Below are 21,670 nucleotides of genomic sequence, written 5' to 3'. Positions count from 1 at the left end.
AATCCAGACAAACTATTATTATACATATTAGGAATCATTGACGAGGAACCTTTACTTTGTGCCAAGAAGTGCAGTACACTAAGCACTTTATATACATTATCTTCTTTGATCTGCAAAACACCACGAAGCAGTACAAACAGTGGTCCCCATAATGGGGCCCTTTTATGGATAAGCAAACTGAAGCGTCAACAACGGAAAGAACTTGAACTTGACCAAGGTCACACATACAACTAACGGTAGACTTTGGTTCCAACTGCATGTATAAGTTTATAACCTGTGTGTAAAGACCCTCAGGCCCCATTTGATCTTTACAGAGCCGGGGTCATTCTGCCTCTTTTACAGATGGAGAAACTAAGGAGCAGAGGCACGAAGTAAGTGGCCCCAGGTCACACAGTAGGTATGCAGTAGATGAGAAAACCAGACTCAAGCATCCCTGCATCAAAGCCAGGGCTTCTGCCACCCAAACACAGCACAATCTGAAACCTAGGTGACTCCTTGTGATCAGTACCAGTCTTCCACATCCTTCCGGCCACTAACAGTCACCTGTGGTGCCAGAAGATACGAAACAAGAAAGCCTCCAAGGCCCACAATGCCCAGAAAAGAAACAGTGATTAGTAATGTATATTTGAAATCTCAACATCAGTTCAATCCACCAAGCAACAGCAAAACTACTACTCTCACAGGAGAGCTTCCATCTGCCTGCTATAGTCGTCAAGCCCTCTCTTCCCAGCTACCACATGCATGCGGATTTCTTGTGTTGTGAGCCCACACCTGAAAACACTGATGGGTAAGAAGACAAATATCACAGATGCCCAAAATCCAAAATGAAATGGAATTATACGCAAACAATATACCCCAGCTGACTATGATAACATTTAAATGCACCTAAACAAAAGCAAGCGTGCTTTCAAAGACAAAAAAAAAAAAAAAAATGTTTAAGAAAGTTTTGGGAAGCTGTATATTCAATTGAAGACAATGATGGGACCAGGAAAATACAACACATTCTGTATTCCAAATTAGCCAATGGAATAATATCGCCATGACAGCATTAGCCTTTCTGACAATGTGAAAGTCATGAAGAAAAATTAAGAAACCTGTAAAGTACTTTATGCTTACACTTCAATTAAAAAGACTAGCATTAAAAGATGTAATGCTTGAACAAACGTATTCCACAGAGATGAGCCCTTTAGAGGGAAGTAAGAATCCTACAAATTCTCAATACGCACCTAAAAAGTAAACCTGATGTCGTTTATGTCTGCTCATTGCTCCTCAAAGAATTCATGTCAAATTCTAAGCTTCCACTCATTTTTCAAGTCCAAGGAAGGTTTAGATGCCTTCCATCCAAACCATTCTACAAATAATTATTCCCCATTAATCCTTCCTCTGTCCATCAAAACCGTGAGTAAAACATGTCTTGACTATGTTAGTAATAAATGTGGCTTCCATTAGGGTAAGTGGTTGAGCCTCAATTTCCTTGACTGTAAAATGAACCTAAAAATACCAGCCTTCTAAGACTGTTATATAGATAACACAAGCTATGGTGAGCAGAGCACCTAACTCAGCATTGGGCATATACTGCTTTTGTTTTTGTTTTTGTTTTTTGAAACAGGGTCTTGCTCTGTCAAACAGGCTGGAGTGCAGCAGCAAGATCATGGTTGACTGCAGCCTTAACCCCCGGGCTTAAGCAATCCTCCCAATGTAGCCTCTTGACTAGCTGGGACCATAGGCACACGCCACCATGCTCAGCTGGTTTTTTAGTTTTGTAGAGACAGGGTCTCCCTGTGTTGCCCAGGCTGATCTCAAACTCCCGGGCTCATGCAGTCTTCTCACTTGGTCCTCCCAAAGTGTTGGGATGGCAGGCATGAGCTGCTGCACCCAGCCCTAGTGCTTTTTAGTGCCTGACAACATAGTGGAAATTTGCTGTAGATGATCTGTTTTGTAGTAATCATATCCCCACTCTAGCTAGCTGTGTGTCACACGTTGAACAGCTAATCCCTGTCACCACCAATGTTAGCTCTAGGGGTGAGCCTTGTTCGCTTTAAGCCAGTCAATCACTTTCAACCATTCTCATGGCCCCAGTGATGCATTCAGGTATGGGCACATTGGCCAATGACAGAGATTCTTCTTTCTTCCTGAAGGTATCAGACAAGGTGCAAGCCTCAGCGGCGGTGGCTAACGACCAAGTAAGGGATTAACAGAGGACCTTAAAAATAGAACCAAGCCAGGACGACCAAAAAATCAATTCTGTTGACAAAATTTAAACCCTGTCACTACAAAAAATAAAAAAAATAGCATGTGTAGTAGCACACGTCTGTAGTTCCAGCTACTTGGCTGGTTAAGGTAGGACAACAGCGTGAGCCAGGGAGGCTCAAGTGAGCCGTGACTGTGCCACTCCACTCCAGCCTGGGCAACAGAGTGAGACCCTGTCTCAAAAACAAAACAAAACAAAAAAAGTTAAATAAAATAACTAAAATAAAATATTTAAACCCTAGACAAAGCTGATTTGAAGCTAGCCCTCTCTTAGGGTCTATAGTTACAGGGACCAGATTTACCTGCTAAAGCACATTTTCCTGTCTTTTGTACCAAAAAAAGATCCTCAAAATGACACCAATGGTGTGCTTTAAACCATCACTTGAACTCCCGGTCATCAATTTCTCTATCCATAAAAGGCCATTGTTGTACTAGAGCTCTGACTCTTAACCCTGGGCTACTTTAAAACCAACCAACCCTATGCTTTGGACTTCACCCCAGACACACATATACATCACACTGTGGTATAAGGAATTGGACTTGAGCAGCAGGACTGCCTGTCTAAAGGTAATTCACTTAAGACAGAAGTAAAGGTACGGTTCTGCTACATACGACAAGAGGTAACAGAAGGGACAGAGCCATCCCAAGGAAGGTAGGTTAATATTGTCTTCCTCACACTACCCAAAGTATTGAGGTACAATGTGGGTTTTCCACAGCAAGGTCAGAATGGTCAGGAAAACTGGCTTCTCAAGGGCATGCTGCATGGCATATGAAGGGCTCTAAGCTCCCTGGAAATAGGGCACAGGCATATTCCTGAACTATTACTGTCAACCTACTACCCACAATGGAACTCAGCGCATGGTATGCGTTCATCAACAGCGAGGGAATGGCAGCCAGGCGCGAGGCTCATGCCTGTAATCCCAGCACTTTGGGAGGCTGAGGTGGGCGGATCATGAGGTCAAGAGATCGAGACCATCCTGGCCAACATGGTGAAACCTTGTCTCTACTAAAAATACAAAACTTAGCTGGACATGGTGACGCGCCTGTAGTCCCAGCTACTCGGGAGGCTGAGGCAGGAGAATCGCTTGAACCCGGGAAGCGGAGGTTGCAGTGAGCCGAGATTGTGCCACTGCACTCAAGCCTGGCAACAGAGCAAGACTCCGTCTCCAAAAAAAAAAAAAAAAAAAACAGTGAGGGATTGAATGAACACATAAAAGATAAAAAAGCTGATGGTTTCTGTGTTCTAGAGGGTAGTGATGGTAAGAAAATGTGTTATCTATGCATGTTATGTGTGTGTTTACATAAGCCACAGGCAGAACCACCACCCAGAACCTCACTGACTCTCTCTAGCCACTGCCCACCTATCAGAAACAGCACTTAATACATGAAGCAAAAAGGAGATGGCCCTGAGAGACAAATAAGGAATTCTTTTTAAGCAATTGTTCAGAAATGAACAGGGCAGGACTTTTAACCCTCGTACCATATTTTATTTTTTAACTACTCACTAAAGGTGACTATATTTTTTTTCCTTTTTATTCCATCTATGTCAATAATGTGTGACCTCTCCCCCTCCCCTATCTGTAAGAGCATAATCAAGTAAAGTCATATGCCACGTGATAAAATTTCAGTCAATGAAAAACTGCATATATGATGCTGGTCCCATAAGACTATAAAGGTATTTTCTACTGTACTTTTTTTTTTTTTTTTTTTTTCCAGACAGAGTCTCACTTTGTCATCCAGGCTGGAATGCAGTAGCAGGATCTCAGCTCACCACAACCTCTGCCTCCCAAGTTCAAACCAGAAAATTCTCCTGCCTCAGCCTCCCGAGTAGCTGGGATCACAGCTGCGCACCACCATGCCCAGCTAATTTTTTTATTTTTAGTAGAGACAGGGTTTCACTATATTGGCCAGGCTGATCTTGAACTCCTGACCTTGTGATCCGCCCTCCTCAGCCTCACAAAGTGCTGGGATTACAGGCGTGACCCACCACGCCTGGTCTACGGTACCTTTTATGTGTTCCGATATGTTTGTTTACATACACAGATACTTACCATTGTGCTACAATTACCTACAGTATCCAGGACAGTAACATGTTGTACAGGTTTGTGACCTAGCAGCATTAGGCTATACCATATGGTCTAGGTGTGTAGTGGGCTGGCTATTCCATCTAGGTTTGTTAAGTACACTCTATGATGTTCACACAACAAAAATGTCTGAGGACTAATTATCATTCTTACTGGCACTCACATAATTTAAACTAAGACAACATTTTAAGTCCTCTCCTCAAATGTATTTTAATCGATGATGAGGTGATCTTTTTTAAAAACCAAGTTTTAAAACTATTATTTGAACAGCAGTCAAAAAGTATATATAGAGTATATTAAACAACTTAATATTTTATTGGCAAGGAGCAGTGATTTGCAAATAGAAACAGTCTGTGGTTCCCAAGTAAAGATACAGAGTCAGCACACCAAAATTTAATCAATTTTAATACTCTTTGTACTCTTCTAAGCTCAAACAGACAACCAAAGGCGGCGTGGCAATGATATGGTATGCCTATGAATCATGCTATTGATTTTCAATATCTTCTGTGCAGAAAATTAAATTATGCAAATGAATGCCTTTACAGATCCTCACCTTAATGTGAAATTGCATACTTGCTTATGTCAGCAACTTAATTACACAATTAAAAATGGAGCATGCTTATGAAAATATGTAGTTTCACTCTTCAGAATAGACAATAAGTGTAAATCTGCCTATGGTTATCATGTGAATAACAAGAGGGAGGACATGGTGTTATGCAAACATATATTCTACCAAGTGCTACAGCACCAAGCCCACTATGGTATATGGAGGGGAAGTCATTTTTCAGTGAAAAGCTTAGGAGGACTTTTAGTCATGTTACAGCACAGCAAAAAATTGGAATATTAGTTATGTAAGACACAGGGAAGCCCAGCAGTATATGCTGTATATTGCTGCATTCTCCTCCTCAAAAGAGGTCATCTCTAGTGACATTTTAACCAACACACACACACACACACATATACACACACACACACACACAGACCCCCCCATGGGCTGACAGACCTGGGCATCAGGAATATCAAATCTAAGTAGTCTGAATAGTGTAATAATGAAATGGGTTTAGAAAGGAAGAATACAGTGACTCCCATCACACAGGAAAACTTGAGTCTCTCAATTTTGACAAGATAAAAGTGGAGATTTCAAAACCAATAGTATTAACTAGCCAATGATGCTTATGTCTCACTCAGCAGGAGGAATCTTAAGTCAAGTTGGTTGCTAGGCAGAGAGCTAAATGAGTGACAGGTATTTTCATCAGGGAGTTTCCATAAACTCTATCTCTTCTCAGAACTTCTGCTGAGCCTACTTCATTTCCAGCCCGAAGCAAAAAAAGATAAAAATTTTTCCAGACCCAAAGGCCCAATTTCTTCCTATAAAAATATCCTAAGAGTCGCCTACTACTGAAGATATCAACGCAACTGTTTCCTATGTGCCTTATTTAATTTCCCAGAGCCACCGGACATAGTTTATAAGAATAAATGTTTTTATTCTAGAATAAAAAAAGCAGATGTGTATCCCATCTGCCTTAACTGTGTCTTCAGGAGGATTCTGTGTAATCCTTACTCTCAGTGTTTCACAGAAATATTGACTTGCGGGGAAAAAAAGACTTGCAAGCTGTGTTAACTCTTCTGTGTTAATTTGCAGGCTCAACATTTTTCATACAAACAGCCCGGCTCCTCTGAATACCACATGAAACAGCATTCTTAACATAGATGTTTTTTTCTTAAGTTTTACTCTCAGAGAGATGAAAGGGTCACTGAGTCTATACTGACTATGAATAAATGTTGTTACATAATATATCCATAGAGAATATTTTTCCTGCAAGATTGCAAATGCATGATTGAAATGAGAGTACAACGAATGTCTTACTGTTTTTGACAAAGGTGGTCCATTTACATATGCATTTGTATATATGAATGTGAATGAAAGTCTGAGGTGTCCACCAAGAAGGGAAGATATGTGGCCACAAAGGATTCCAAAATAACCCCGGCATTCGTCCACAACACTGGTTCACCTTACTGTATTGAACCAGCCATGTCCACTTGACTTCTGCTATGTCATTATCTCCTACAGGGAAAAGTGATTATATGACAAAGGTTACACAAAGGTGAAAGCAGAGTGAGTCTGTGATGAGAACATCCCCAAGTTCCATCTGCAATACGGCTGCACATCCTGTAATCAAAAACAGTGTAGTAACACATAAGGGTATTTCTCCTTAACTGCATGTCCAATTCTAGGTCATTCCAAAGGACTTAGAAGTCTGGGAGAATAGGTCAGCTTCCATCTAAAATTGAAAACATCAGAACAAAGAAATTCTGGTTCTCCAGCGCCAAAATGAAAACTACTCAGGGTGATGGGTGGATCGCTCTCATATGCGGAGTCCTAGTTCTTCTCCCAGAGATACTGTCAAAAAATAAGCCCACTAAAAATAAGCAACAGGCACTCACATTTTCCAATCTAGAAAGAAGATATCAAGAATGGCAGATAAGTAGTTAAGCAGGCTCTTTATATCTATTTTAATGGCACATACAACAAACAAATTAAAGATCCCTCAAGGATGGTGAAATCTCCATCGAGTGCAATTTTCTCTAAATTCTAAAGAGCATTTAAGAACATTAAATCCCGCACAATAGCCTAAAATGAATAAATCTTTATCTTTTTTGTACCTACAATGGGCAAAAGTATCAAATTATAGTTAAAAGTAATTAAATATTCTGATCGGTCTCTCATTTCCTTTGTGCCTGTATTTCAATCAGTTGTAGTAAAATGTGCTCAGTGAGTGTCCCAAAAAGTAGAATCAAAAAGTATGTTCCTTTGTAAGTACTGCATTACAAATGGTCCTTCTAGTTGTTTGTGATACTGAGCTAACCTCAAATACAATAGGTTATATTACAGTAGATTACCTATTTTATCATATTCAAATATACTTACTGTTTCAACTACAAAAAGTTTTTTCATCATCTTACAGGAATAAAAAGACCTAATATAGAGCCATGATGTTTTTTAAGTAAAATAAATTACTAAAACTCAGAGGCAATTCAAGGGAAAGAGGAATCACACAGCAATGCTCTATCCGAGAGGGAAAAAGAAACAGAAAACAGCATTGTAAAAATGAGCTAAGCCAGGCAGAGAGCAAAATACTGAAGTCCTCTGTTATTTTACTCTTAAATAATGCCAGTTACAAAAGGCAGAATCTATTTTAAAAATAAATAAATAAGGGCTAAAAGGGACAAAACATTGGAGTCATTCCTCTGCCATTAACTCTGTCACAGTTTTAAAACTTCAGAAATTAAAAAATACACATCTTCCAACAGATCTCAGAAAAGATACACTTATAAAACTGATTTATAATGGAACTCATTATACATTTGTGATGAAAATTGGAAAAATACCACGGTTCACTCTTTCTCGGAGGCACCTTCCTAAAAAACATTGGGCTCATAGCATCAAATATCAGACAGAAATAAAAAGACCATTCTTTCAGATCATTTTACTACTGTTTGATTCTGAAGGAATCAAGTCTCCTGATTCTATAGTATTATCAGGATAATGAAGATTAGTGACGGACAGTGTTGGGGTAATATCAAATGCCACAAACCTGTACTTTCCATTTTACGGTTGGGGCATCTCTTTAAATCTTTAATGGCCAACAGAAATGGCAAACAGCAGAGAGAGAGCATGCTGGTGGCCACCATGCTGAACGCAGCCACCCATCTGAACTTTTGTTTCACCCACTGTACATGTATGCATGGGTGTATGTGTATTTCATTAGTTGCCAGTAGGGAAAACTCCAGGAGAGAACACCAATATCTGTATTTTCATTTTTTTTTTAATGGGAGAGTTGGGTCATGTTCCCAAATGGCAACAATATGCTATGTGAATAGCAAGTAGCTCTTTAGAGAAGAGTCATGAATATCCAGCTAGCTGCCTTCTCCACCCAGTTCCACTTGTTCATTTCTATTTCTTAAAGAGTCCCTAGGGCCATCTGAGTTTGCACCCATGGCCTGGCCCAATAAGTTATTTACTAAGTCAAGTCAATTATTGCCTATGAGGAAGGCATCATTAAAATTACCATCAATACACAAGCTCATGTAATTCTCCCAATAGTCCTGTAGCTTAGATACAATTATTCAGAAAAGGGATGTTACTTACACAAGAACACACAGGTCTGAACCAGTATTACTCTCAATCCTCTATAACTGACACTATACTACAACTGTTCTTCACAAAATTGAATTTTAGGCATCATAAAAATATCTGTGAGTTAATATGAATAGCTACTCCACTTGCTCAAAGGTAAATAAACATCACAAGTGAAAAATTTCTACATGAGCCTCATAAAACTAAAAATGTAACAATTCCAAAAGAAAGAAGTTGTCTAGGTTAGTCTTTCCACCACTATTGGCAATTGTCTAAGATAAAATCATGTTCCCAATATTATTAACAGTAAAACATAGAGTGATTTTTCTAACTTCCAATTACAACTACACAAACTTTGGTTATTGTCTATAAATAAGAAAGTCACTTCCAAGCCAACCAGAAATAGGTATCAAATTGATCACAACCAGTCACAGATTTCTTTGTTCTTTCTCCACTCCCACTGCTTCACTTGACTAGCCTTAAAAAAACAAAAACAAAAAAAACTTTTTTTTAAAACAGGCCAAGTCCCATTACTTGGGAAGGCCAAGCAGGGAGGATAGCTTGATCCCAGGAGTTTGTGACCAGTCTAGGCAACAAAGCAAGACCCCATCGCTACAAAAAAAAAAAAGCAAGACCCCATCTCTACAAAAATAAAAATAAAAATTAGCCAGGCAAGGTGGTTCCAGCTATTCAGGAGGCTGAGGCGGGAGGATCACTTGTGCCCAGGAGTCGCAGGTTGCCACGAGCCGTGATAGCACCACTGCACTCTAGCCTGGGCCACAGACCCTTGTCTCAAAAATAAAATAAAAATGAAGAAGCAAGCATTAAGTTACAACTTGAGTTAAGGAAGCAAATAAGAAAGTGACATGTTGATTAATAAATTATCTTGATTCATGTTATCTTTCGTTTAAAATGTGTAATTGTGACTGCCTAACACATTTTCATCCGTGAAAAATAAGCTTTATAACATAGGCCTTTTATACAGTTGAGTCATTTTTAGATACATATTCCATGTGAAACGTCGAAATGAGTTTTTTTTTTTTAATAAAAATGGACAAAAGCCCTATTTAAATGTGGTTGGGTACCCATTTTAACACCTCAGCATATCCACCACCTCTAGCAAAATGTGCCAGCAGCAAGCAGGTGATTAATAAATCCAGAACTTGGAAATGAGTAAGCTTCACAATAACAAAAATATCCACCAAGATATCCCCAAACCTGGTAGATGGTAATAAACACCCTGAACGCACAAGCCTTAGGGCCTGCGTCTGGGGATCAAATACAGGGGACACTCCAACCATGACACCCCTTTGCTTAAAACATCGTATCATGAAAGGGGTAGACCTGATTCCAAAACCTTCCCCCGAGTAAACCCAAAGACCTCCGACTTCCAGAGCCAGGTTGAAGAAACCACTTGAACACTGGCTGGTCAGCCACTCAATAGCCCATCGTCGTCTATTCCCCGAGCTTCATGCTTCTGGTCAGCAAATTATCTACTCCACCTCCAGCACTCACCATCTGCTTAAGTAGCTCCTAACTCCTTCTTATCAAAAAGATAATTTCTAGGGAGTTTGGTAAGATTTAGGCAAGTTTTCATGACAGGATGCTGCCACGGCATTCAACAGTGTATACTCTACACCGTTCCTGCCCTCTAGGAGCTTCCAGTCCATGAGGAAGGCAATCATAAGGCAATCAATAAACACATAAAGCAAAAGTTGTATACATGGTTGAACAACATGAAAATGAAGTGAAACACACATGATACAGCCACAGAGAATACAAGCGGGGAAAGAATGTACTTGAGAGAGAGAGAGGAGGCGGAGAAAGAAACATCATTTGGAGAAAAGAGACATCATTTTAGTTGAGGGCATTGACAGGGAGAGATGATAGGGTTCGAAGATGGGAACGGCACACACAAGGATGCTGAGGCAGGAAAAAGGGTGGCATGAGGAGGCTTCCCTGGTAAATCTTGATGAAGTGATGTTGGGGAGAAGTGGGAGGCTGAAGATGCACCAAGTCAGGATCCTTCAGGACCTTAAAGGAACTTGGGAAGGCAATGAAGGACCAACGTGGCAGTCAATATGGTCTGATATATGCCTTCCTTTAAAGCAGCGTTATTGAGATATAACGGTTTTTAGTATAACTACAGACTTGCATAACCATTCTTGTAATCTAATTTTAGAACATTTTTACCAATATATGCTTTGTAAAAACGACTCTGCTGGGCAGGGAACAGATTGGAGGCAGGCGGGCAAGAGCAGTGGCTCCTCACCCGGATCCCCAGGGTGAGTCAAGACGAATCATTGTTAAGTGTGTACTTGCACCTGTGCACAGGGGACTGGGGTGGGACTGCTCCTGGAAGAAAAGGTTTGGAAAGCAAAACAAATATTCAGCTCATATATTTATAATTACTTAGCCAAATGCCTAATAAACGTGTTTTTAGATTTCTTTTGATATTATTTTTACAAACTTCACCTTTGCCCTTCTTCATCTGGATTAGGATTGATCACAAAATGAACTGCTTAGACAGAACAATGGGAAAAAAAAAGATAACAGTTAATGAGAATCAAGCCAAATACAAGTATTCACAAAGAAAATAAGGAAAAGAAGGAAAGAATACACATTATTACTAAATTTTCCCTTAGCTATATAGTACATAAAACTACACCCTTGATATCATACAAGAAAAAAAACTTCCTGCCTGTGTGATACTTGTAGAGGTACAGAAGGCTCTACTATTGATTTCAGAGGAACCTTGTATTAGTGATGATTAAAAATTTTTTTAAAAAAATGGCTGGGCACAGTGGCTCACGCCTGTAATCCTAGCACTTTGGGAGGCTGAGGCTGGCGGATTGCTTGAGCTCAGGAGTTTGAGACCAGCCTGGGTAACATGGTGAAACCCCTTCTCTACTAAAATTGGCGTGCGCCTGTAGTCCCAGCTACTCGGGAGGCTGAGGCAGGAGAATCACTTGAGCCCGGGAGGCGGAGCTTGCAGTGAGTCCAGATCGCACCACTGCACTCCAGCCTGGGTAACAGAGTGAGACTCCGTCTCAAAAAAAAAAATCATTGTTTTAACATGGCTGTGAGCATGGCCTCAACCTCAACTCTGCCTCCCAAAACAATCCTTAAAAGAACTCTTCCGTAAGTCAGTGTGAGCACACCTAAGTAAAGGCTAATTCATAAATTAAATCTATGGTAAGTTGTCTCTGCACAATGAGAAAGATTTTGTCTTTAGCACCTGTTCAGGATGGCTGTATAATCAAGCATGTGTATTCAGAGACGAATATGCTTTTGGGCTAATAGGTAGAAAAAATACCAAATATACTGCTCTGTTCCTCACTCCAAGTCTGTAGGACCATTTCTTCCCCCTCAAACACAGGCCTCTCATCGGCTTTGTTTGATTCAATCAATGCAGGCCTGTCCCTGGCATTTCAAAGGAAAAAAAAAAAAAAAAAACTCAAGGAATTGGGGTTAGCATTGCCCAGGCAACCACTTTAATGTTGCTAGTCAGAATATCCCAGGGCTACAGGTCCATTTTTGTTATCTCCATTTTTATTAGGTGTTAGATTTGCTTCTTTTCCAGCAAGAATGAGGCTGGCTTTGTTCTCTTCAATTGCAGAAAGAAATCATCAGAAGAAGTATCTTGCATTTTGCTTTGCTTGAAGAGGAGTTATTAACTTGAAATAACACAATACGAGTTTCAAGGAAAATAATTTAAAAGGGCTATTACAATCTTAAATAAAGTGATTTAATTAAAAAAATTCTAACCACATAAAAATTTTCGCTAGAGCACATCAAGATGGCTAAAGCACTTATCTCTAGGTCTGTTTAAATAGCTCTAAAAGCAATTTCTTAAATTAATTATATAGGGGAAAATGTTTTGCCTTTTTGGGAAGAAGAGCTATTTAACCAAAGTCCTTTCCTGATGAAGAAACTGCAGCTATTAAAAAAGTGGGGTTTGTTTCCTTTCTCTTTTTTGGCTATGCTTTTTCAGAAACCTCCTCTGGCTCTCTGACCAATTATGCTGTAAGATCAATCTGAAGAGTCAGACAGAAAAGCAGTTTGATGACTTTGGAAAGCTCACATCCAAAATTGAAAGTTTCACTTCAGTATTTCCCCGCCCCCCTCAATATCTATTTGTATACAAGAAGCTGAGCGAAATCAATTTCAAGAACACTTTTCAACTCTGAATTTAAATCCTTTTATGACTCTGCAATACAATCAATCAAACTTGGGATAAGAAGGAGAATAAAAAGACAGTTTTTTTTTTTTTAAATAAATACGCTAATGTTGAAGAGGAATTTTGTATCTTTGGGGGCTTCCCTAACAGGCAAAACTGAACAAAACTGAACAAACTGTTCCCTTGATTTATAGACAGCAAACGAGAAAGATATAGCATATGCAGTAAAATACTCTGGAACAAATTGGGACAACCAGGTGCCAAAGCCAAAGAACCGCAGATCACAGAAATCCTGGGTGAATTCTTAAAAATAAACACTCCTTTAAATATTACTTACAAAGGTTTATTAAATGGATTTGCTCTTAAATATCACCTCTGCATAATCAGTGAGTGAGTATTAAGTGAAAAGGTGAGAGAAATAGATGGTATTAGAAGCAAGTGGAAACCTCAAGTTTTTCTTGCATGCCTGTCCATTCATATTCTGGTTAATCTATTCTTTGATATTTAACATAATGGAACCAAACAGTAGAGGAGAAAAAAGTCTGCAAATTTAAGTATTTCAGAAATCATACATGATATCTGAGGTTTATTCAAGAACTAGTGTTTCAGGAAAAGCAAGAAAGAGAAAAAGCACTTTGTAAAATACATTTAGGAAGTTTCTCTTTAATAGTCATGCTCTAACCAGAGAGTTCTTATTAAAATAATTTACCCAAAGTGAACAGATGTTGGCCGGGCCTGGTGGCTTATGCCTGTAATCGCAGTATTTTGGGAGGCCAAGGCAGGCAGATCGCTTGAGCTCAGCTTAGGAGACACGGTAAGACCCATCTCTACAAAAAATACAAAAATGAGCCAGGTACGGTGATGTGCACCTGTAATCCTAGCTACTTGGGAGGCTGAGGTGGGAGAATCACTTGAGCCTGGGAGGCAGAGGTTGCAGTGAGACGATATTTTGCCACTGTATTGAAGCCTGGGTACAGGGCAAGACTTTGTCTCATAAAATAAAATAAAATAAAATAAAACAAAGTGAAGAGATGATCAATCACAGGATGAAATAGCAGAGGGAATAGGGAAATGAGACTAAAGATATTGTGGCAGAAACAAAGATTTTTAATTTATGTTTTGGGAAGAAGTCAGGAATGTTTTTTAAAGCTCCATCTCAATGTCAAAGAAATAAATCTATTCCCAAAATTTCTCCTGCTCTGCTTTAGTTGCTAAAATTCACAAAGAAAATGAGTAATGGTGCTGGTGATAGGTAATGCTTCTTTAGCACTTACCATGTACCAGGAGGCACTGGGCTGATTTATTCAACTGAAATATCTCATTTAATCCTCACCAGAACTTTCTGGGATAAATGCTCTCATTATTCCCATTTTAAAAACCAGGCAACCTAGGCACAGAATGGTTAAGGACCTTGCCAAAGTCACATTGCACATGACAGAGAAAGGAATACACACCCAGACACTCTAAACAGATAGAGAAAGGGAAAGGAAGCTCCACTGGACCCCCTAATCAAGTGTGAGGGGCTACAACATAGAAATGAATGGTGTGGATTTAGTTATTTCACAAAATATAGAAAGTATAAAGACCCAAACATGAAATACCAATATAGAAAATGTTTGAACTAATACAAAGTGACCTTTGACCGGGGTTTCTCCTGGACAATTCAAATTTCATAGAATTTGTCTCAAGAACACTACTAGGTACTTAAATGCCCAACCCTGTGTCCCACAAGAAACACAATATGTTTTTTACTGTCCTTTTAAGAGATTTCACACTGTAAAAACCCTCTAGTTGCACTAAAAATACTATAATAAAAGTGATCATTCCTGAAAATTATTACAAGGCTTGCAAAGAGAATTCTAACACTACAGCCTACACAGGAAGGCATTATGCTAACACCAACTAACTGCTGCGAAAACAATTCACTTTCCTTTAAACAGAAAAAGGGAATGTTCCACGCAGGCATATGTTCGCATTTTAACTGAGCAGTGGGGATAAGAAGCAGCCTTCCGAATTGCGCTGTCCAACACAGTCGCCCCTAGCTAATACAGGACTTCAAACGCTTAGCAAGAAACAAAAAGGCAAAATATCTCATCAACATTTTAAAAATTCTGATTACATGTCAAAATGACATTTTAGATATACTGGGTTATATAAATTATTCTAATTAATTTCACCTGTTTCTTTTTACTTTTTATGTTTGCTGCTATAAAACTTAAAAGTACCGGCCAGGCGCGGTGGCTTAAGCCTGTAATCCCAGCACTTTGGGAGGCAGAGGCGGGCCGGATCACAAGGTCAGGAGATCGAGACCATCCTGGCTAACACGGTGAAATCCCGTCTCTACTTAAAAATACAAAAAACTAGCCGGGCGAGGTGGCGGGCACCTGTAGTCCCAGCTACTCGGGAGGCTGAGGCAGGAGAATGGCGTAAACCCGGGAGGCGGAGCTTGCAGTGAGCTGAGATCCAGCCACCGCACTCCAGCCTGGGCGACAGAGCGAGACACCGTCTCAAAAAAAAAAAAAAAATTAAAAGTACCTACGTGGGCCAGGCACAGTGGCTCACCACTGTAAGTAATCCCAGCACTTTGGGAGGCCAAGGCAGGTGGATCACTTGAGGTCAGGAGTTCAACACCAGCCTGGCCAACATGAAATCCCCCGTCTCTACTGAAAATACAAAAAATTAGCTGGACATGTTAGTAGATGCCTGCAATCCCAGCTATTCAGGTGGCTGAAGCAGGAGAATTACCTGAACTTAACTTGGGAGGTAAAGGTTGCAGTGAGCCAAGATTACACCACTGCACTATAGGCTGAGTGACAGGGCCATACTGTCAAGAAAGGAAAGGAAAAGGGAAAGGAAAGGAAAAGGAAAAGGAAAAGGGAAAGGGAAAGGAAAGGAAAAGAAAGAGAAAGAAAGAGAGAGAGAGAGGAAGGAAGGAAGGAAGGAAGGAAGGAAGGAAGGAAGGAAGGAAGGAAGGAAGGAAGGAAGGAAAAAGGAAAACAAAGTACCTATGCAGTTCATGTTCCGTTCCTACTGGACAGTGGAGAACTAGAGAAAAAGCTGGAAAAATAAGTAGGAAAAAGAAATCTCCATCTAGAATGTCTGGCATGTGTGGCTTTAAAGCCCTGCATAGCACTATGAAAGGGAGCTTCTGACCAGGCACAGTGGCTCATGCCTGTAATCCCAGCACTTTGGGAGGCCAAGGTGGGCGGATCACGAGGTCAGGAGATTGAGACCATCCAGACCAACATGGTGAAACCCCGTCTCTACTAAAATACAAAAAATTAGCTGGGCATGGTGGTACATGCCTGTACTCCCAGCTACTCGGGAGGCTGAGGCAGGGGAATCACTTGAACCCAGGAGGTGGAGGTTACAGTGAGCCAAGATCGTGCCACAGCACTCCAGCCTAGCAACAGAGCAAGACTCTGTCTCAAAAAAAAAAAAGGAAGTGAGCTTCTGTGTCTCCTTCATGGCATACATCCTACTAATGCTCCTGCCCCCAAGCACAAAACTAGTCAAACCCTCTGTCTTTCGATTCTCTACCTATCCCATTCCCACAATTTAGGGGAACTCTACTTCTTCTCTTTTCGTCTTTTCTATTCAAGAGAGTGCTAACTCAATGGGGGTAAAAAAGTATTTTTATGGAGCCAAATCGTTCCTTGGTCTATTCATTGCTTTAGCAATGGAAATGTGAGGCTCATAAATCCATCAGGAAGCCTAACACCTTGGCTTGGCATTGAATAATGCAGAAACAGTAGAACAGTGTTCAGCAGGTTTTCAGAGGGAACTGAGTTAAAGGGGCCCAGAGCAAATACAGAAAATAGGACAATTTCATTATAGTCATTACTATTTCAGAAAAGCAGAACCAAGTGAATCAATGTTGTAACCTAGAAATCCAGTTCCCAAACTTTCAATGGCCACAAACACTCTGCAAGTAGCATGGCTTTGGAACCCCCTTCCCTAAAGTTAACTCTCCCTTTTTCAGTAATGTGATAAGTGAACAAAAGCAAACTTTCTAATAAGTCTAGGCACTCCTGGGGGTGCCCAAGTCACCATATGACCACTCATCTTAGAGTCACCTTTCTAACTTCATGCCTACCTCTCTAAAAGACAGTGTCCCTTAGGGCACATAGTCCTAAATGCCCACATCACTGGTTTAAAATGTGGATGGACAAACACACCCCTCAGATCATGATTCCATTGGACTACTGTGAGGCTTGAGAAGAATATTTTTAACAAACGCCTGTGATCAGATGCAAGTGGTCAACAAACCACTTTCTGAGCAACACTAATTTGCTCAAATCATTAACAATGAAACTCCACTGTCAATGGAAGACAAGAAAAACGAAAATATTTTATAAAATAAGTTTAGAAAAACATTCTTAAATAAGCCCTCTACAATGATGCGTTTGCAGAAAGCCTGGAGATAAAAATGTTTTGCATTTCTTCCTCGTGTGGGTTTTGAAGGTCACAGGACTCACAACAGATGTGGCCTGGTTTGAGCCATAAAGGTCTGTATGGCTAATGACAGTTAGTGTAAAAGCACGACAGCTGAGGCACTGTAGCTGCAACAGTTGGTGGGCTACAGCCCAGCAGGACAAGCCCCTGGTTCTGCCAACACAGACGGTATCCCTTACAGGCAAGCTGCCCAGGAGTGGCACCAGCAACTTACATGCCCCGTAGTGGTCACAAACCCCTTCAGTCAAAGAAATCGCAGCAGACCTAAGGAAGACCCATCTCAACATATCTCAGGTGCAAAATAAGACACACTATCATTTTCATGGAGCAAATGAAATGAACCACCAACAATCTTGGGAGCCATGAACTAATCAATCATTATATTATCACAGATCAAGGCATTTCCATGATAAATTCTTTTTTTAATAGCATTTATTGCTTTTTCTGATAATAAAAGCAATAAATATTCACTATAGAAGCACATTAGGCAAAGTACATTAATGAGCAGAGTACATTAAACAGGCAAGAGAGTACCTAAAAAGCATAAACAAGAAAATAAAAATAACCATAACCACTGTTCCAATTTCAGTGTACTTCCCTCCTTTGTTCTAAAAATCACTACGCTCATGTTTTAAATGCATGGTGAATTGTTAAAAAATGAGCATGTTAAACCATATAACTCCCCAAATGAAAGAATGTGTAAAAGTAAAGCTCATTTCCATAAAAATTAAAAGTACTGCCACTAACAGGCCGTGTAACTTTGCCCAAACCTACTCCCTTGTCTGTGAAAGCAGAGGACTGGGAAAATGATTGCTATGGTCACAAGATCTTACAAGGTCTAAATTAACTATTTACCTTTATCATTGAGTAATCTAAATCGACCCAGAGCAAACACGGCAAACTGATAGCCTACTCTATGAAACCCAAAAATATAGCAGTTTTTAAATGTCAATCAGTTGCCAACCTTTACAAAGGGGAAAGGACACAGGACAATCAGACTTTACTCTTTCCTTTAAAAATGTTGATATCAAGCCATCCTGAAACATATGACAACAACTGGCCCGGATGCACAGTTGTGGGCCATCTTCACTTAGTACATATGTTCTCCCCTTCACCACTGCCCCTACTAATCACTATTCTCCCCTCCGCTGGGATGCCAGATATCAGCTGCCAGTTACCCTTGCTCCTGTATTTAATTCTGTAAGCCCCTTTAGTGACTTACAGGGAGCCTCTCTGGTCCTTTTTTTTTTTTTTTTTTTTTTTTTGAGACAGGGTCTCTCTCTGCGGCCCAGACTGGAGTGCAATGGTGCAATCTCATCCCACTGCAGCCTCAACCTCCCAAGCTCAAGTGATCCTCCCATCTCAGACTCTCAAGTAACCAGGACTACAGGTACATGCCCACCATGTCCAGCTAATTTTTTTTTTTTTTTTTGGTACAGATTACGTCTCACTATGATGCCCAGACTGGGCTCAAACTCCTGGGCTCAAGCAAGTCTTCCATCTCAGCTTCACAAAGTGTTGGAATTACAGGCATGAGCCACCAGGCCCGCTTCCTGGTCCTTTTAAGCATATGGGTTTTCAAATATGTTAGAGCACCTAAGATATAAAATAATAAGATACAAAAAATACATAGCTCTTAGCTAGATCATCTTAATTGAAAACTTACTGTGTGCGTGCTAGACACCATTTTTAAATCTTTTTTTTTTTTTTTTTAACTTGTTTTCTTGAGAGAGGGTCTTGCTCTGTCTTCCAGGCTGAAGGGCAGTGGTGCAATCAGAGATCACTGCAGCCTCTAACTCCTAGGCTGAAATGATCCTCTTGCCTCAACCTCCCGAGTAGCTGGGACTATAGGCACACGCGACCACACCCAGCTAATTTTTTTTTTTTTTTGTAGCGATGGTGTCATGCTATGTTGACCAGGCTGGTCTTGAGCTCCTAGTCTCAAGTGATTCTCCTGCCTCAGCCTCCCTCCCAAAGTGTTGGGATCACAAATGTGCACCACCATGCATAGCTTTAAATCCTTTATTTTAACCCTTTACTCCTCATGGTATCCTTTTAAAGTAAGCACCAGACTTGCTCGAGGTCGCACAGGTGTGTGCTGAGGCATATCCACCTAACTCAAGTTCAAGACAGCAAAGAAAGTAAATCATTCGGGACTCTGTAATTCACTCCTCTCCAATAGCCTGTTCCTCTTTGCCAGCATGCTAGGCAAATTTGAGGGGCAAAAATGCACTCTAACAAGACGAAAGAAAGACATGGAGATGGAAATGGGACTGAAAGTGGCAAATGTCAATAGAGAAGAAGAAAAACAATGAAAATATCACAAATGCTTCAGCTACCAGCTGGTAAAGTGCTTCGCCTCACAAACAGGTAGACCAGCCTTCCACACCACACCAAAGCAACACTGTAAAGTGATAAAACCCAGGCATTATCAGTAGCCAAGAAGCTTCCCCAACTGCTCAGGAGAAAAATTCTCCAAAACTGGAAATAATGAGAAGACATCATGACCTTTCAATGTCATGGTAGGTGAAGAATTTAACAAGCTCACCTCAAATTATTTAGTTACCTAGAACATACCATTGTTTGACTTGATATTACTGTGATTAAAGGTAAGACTTGGTGACCTTACACATTAACCTGTAGATTTATATGCAATTTAAAGAAAGAAAAACAGTCAGCAGTTGTATTACCCTGTAGGACATTAACCAGTGTTGGCTGTAACCTAGCAATCATATTCTGGCATGCCTTTGTAACTTATTAATACACAGTTCCTCAAAATGTCCTTTAAACCAACTTTACTTGATTATTGTTTGCCTTATTAATGAATTTGCATTTGACATGTATTCATTTTGTTTGTATAAAAGCCATGGTTTTAACTTTTTGATATGAGCCGGGAACAGTGGCTCATGCCCATAATCCCAGCACTTTGGGAGGCCGAGCCAGGCAGATCACCAGAGGTCAGGAGTTTAAGACCAGCCTGGCCAACAGTCCAAAACCCTATTTCTACTAAAAATACAAAAAAAATTAGCTGGGTGTGGTGGCAAGCATCTGTAATCCCAGCTACTTGGGAAGCTGAGGCACAAGACTCTCTTGAACCTGGGAGGCATAGGTTGCAGTGAGATGAGATCACACTACTGCACTATTCCATCTCAAAAAAAAAAAAAAAAAAAAAAAGAAGAAGAAAATTATGATTTTATACTGCAATGACTTAAACTACTTTCCCGAACAACTTGGGCTCCAGGCCTATCCCTCTCCCCTCCTGCATTCAAAACTACAGCACTCAGAAAAATGCCACAGAAAATCAACAGCTCAATCTAAGTAAGTTGGAACAGCTAAACAAATCATAAACTCAAGGGAACTGTCAATCTAACAAAGAAGATTTCTGGGGATGCAAAAATACAACAATAATAATCCTTAATGGCAAAATTTCAGGCATCAAAACAGGCAATTTAGGGGACATGCATTGGAGAAGATACAATTCTATCAGCAGTGTTTAATGGATTATTAAATGGCTTTGTGGGTATCTTATATGTCCTAGGTAGGAAAGCACCTACTTACAATTATATTTAGCAGTTTTTTTGTGTTATTCATTTAATGGTAGTATATTTCCATTATACAAATTCTGAGTACAAGTGAGATTTATTTCCCTCAAATTAGCTCAATTTCTCTAGATACACTCTAACAACCAAATCCTATATATTTTCAACCATTAACCCATACATAGCTCTATCAATGCTGAAAAGGATCCCAGCAAGTCATAAATCAAAAGACCCTTTCACTTGAGAGAGATGGTAAAGCAGACAGCAGGATAAGCGGAAGCCCCAAAGCAAAGCCACTACACATAAACCACAGTAATGAAACTTGACTGAAGTCTGAAGATAAGAACTGCCGCTCTGTGCAGATTGATGTCACGAGGTCATAGAGTATGATGATTCATTGGAAATATTTAAACTAGAGAGGTTAGATTAAACGTGTGAGGAAGGCCTGTTCTCTACCACTCATCCCAGCCAGTCATAAGCTTCTGGCTCTTCTCCAACTAACACTCAACAGTGCCTTATTTGATACCAGTGAGGCAAAAACCCAGCTTTGTTGATACCACATACCTATCATACCCAAGTTAGACAGGACTGAAGGATCAGAGAACTCTCCTGCTGGGCCAGGCCTCGTTCTCTCCATCTGACTCAAAATTGGATTCCAGAAAAGGAATAAAACAGATGATAAGACATCACCAATCCGTTAGAACTGGCCCTCAGGATTAAATGTGCCACATGAAAGGGAAGATTTCTCAAGGAGTGCTGTGGTCATTTGCAGTGAACACAGTAACCATTCCAAGCCAAAAAAAAAAAAAAAAATGGTAGGGGAAGTGCTGGAGGTAGGCAGGGAATCAAGTCTTCAAAAAAGAGAAGAACAGAGTGGGTAGAATCACACTATCCAAATTCAAGACTTGTTCTATATCTGAAGTTATCAAGACGATGTGGTATAGGCAGAGATTCAGGCATAAAGATCAATGGAACCAGAATAGAGAACCCAGAAGGAGACCCACAGAGTACGGCCAACTAATTT

The 21,670-nt window shown here is 40.2% G+C and overlaps 1 protein-coding gene across 5 annotated transcripts in view; it reads right to left on the bottom strand.

Annotated features, from left to right (window-relative positions):
* Nucleotides 1-21,670, bottom strand: part of LOC105483138 (protein tyrosine phosphatase receptor type G) — a 745,674-nt gene that overhangs the window by 555,290 nt on the left and 168,714 nt on the right. The window lies entirely within an intron of this gene.

This window comes from Macaca nemestrina, chromosome 2, assembly GCF_043159975.1.
Source record: "Macaca nemestrina isolate mMacNem1 chromosome 2, mMacNem.hap1, whole genome shotgun sequence".
Classification (NCBI taxonomy): Eukaryota; Metazoa; Chordata; class Mammalia; order Primates; family Cercopithecidae; genus Macaca; species Macaca nemestrina.
Note: the sequence above shows the minus strand (reverse complement) of the source record. Positions and strands in the feature narration are given on the sequence as shown.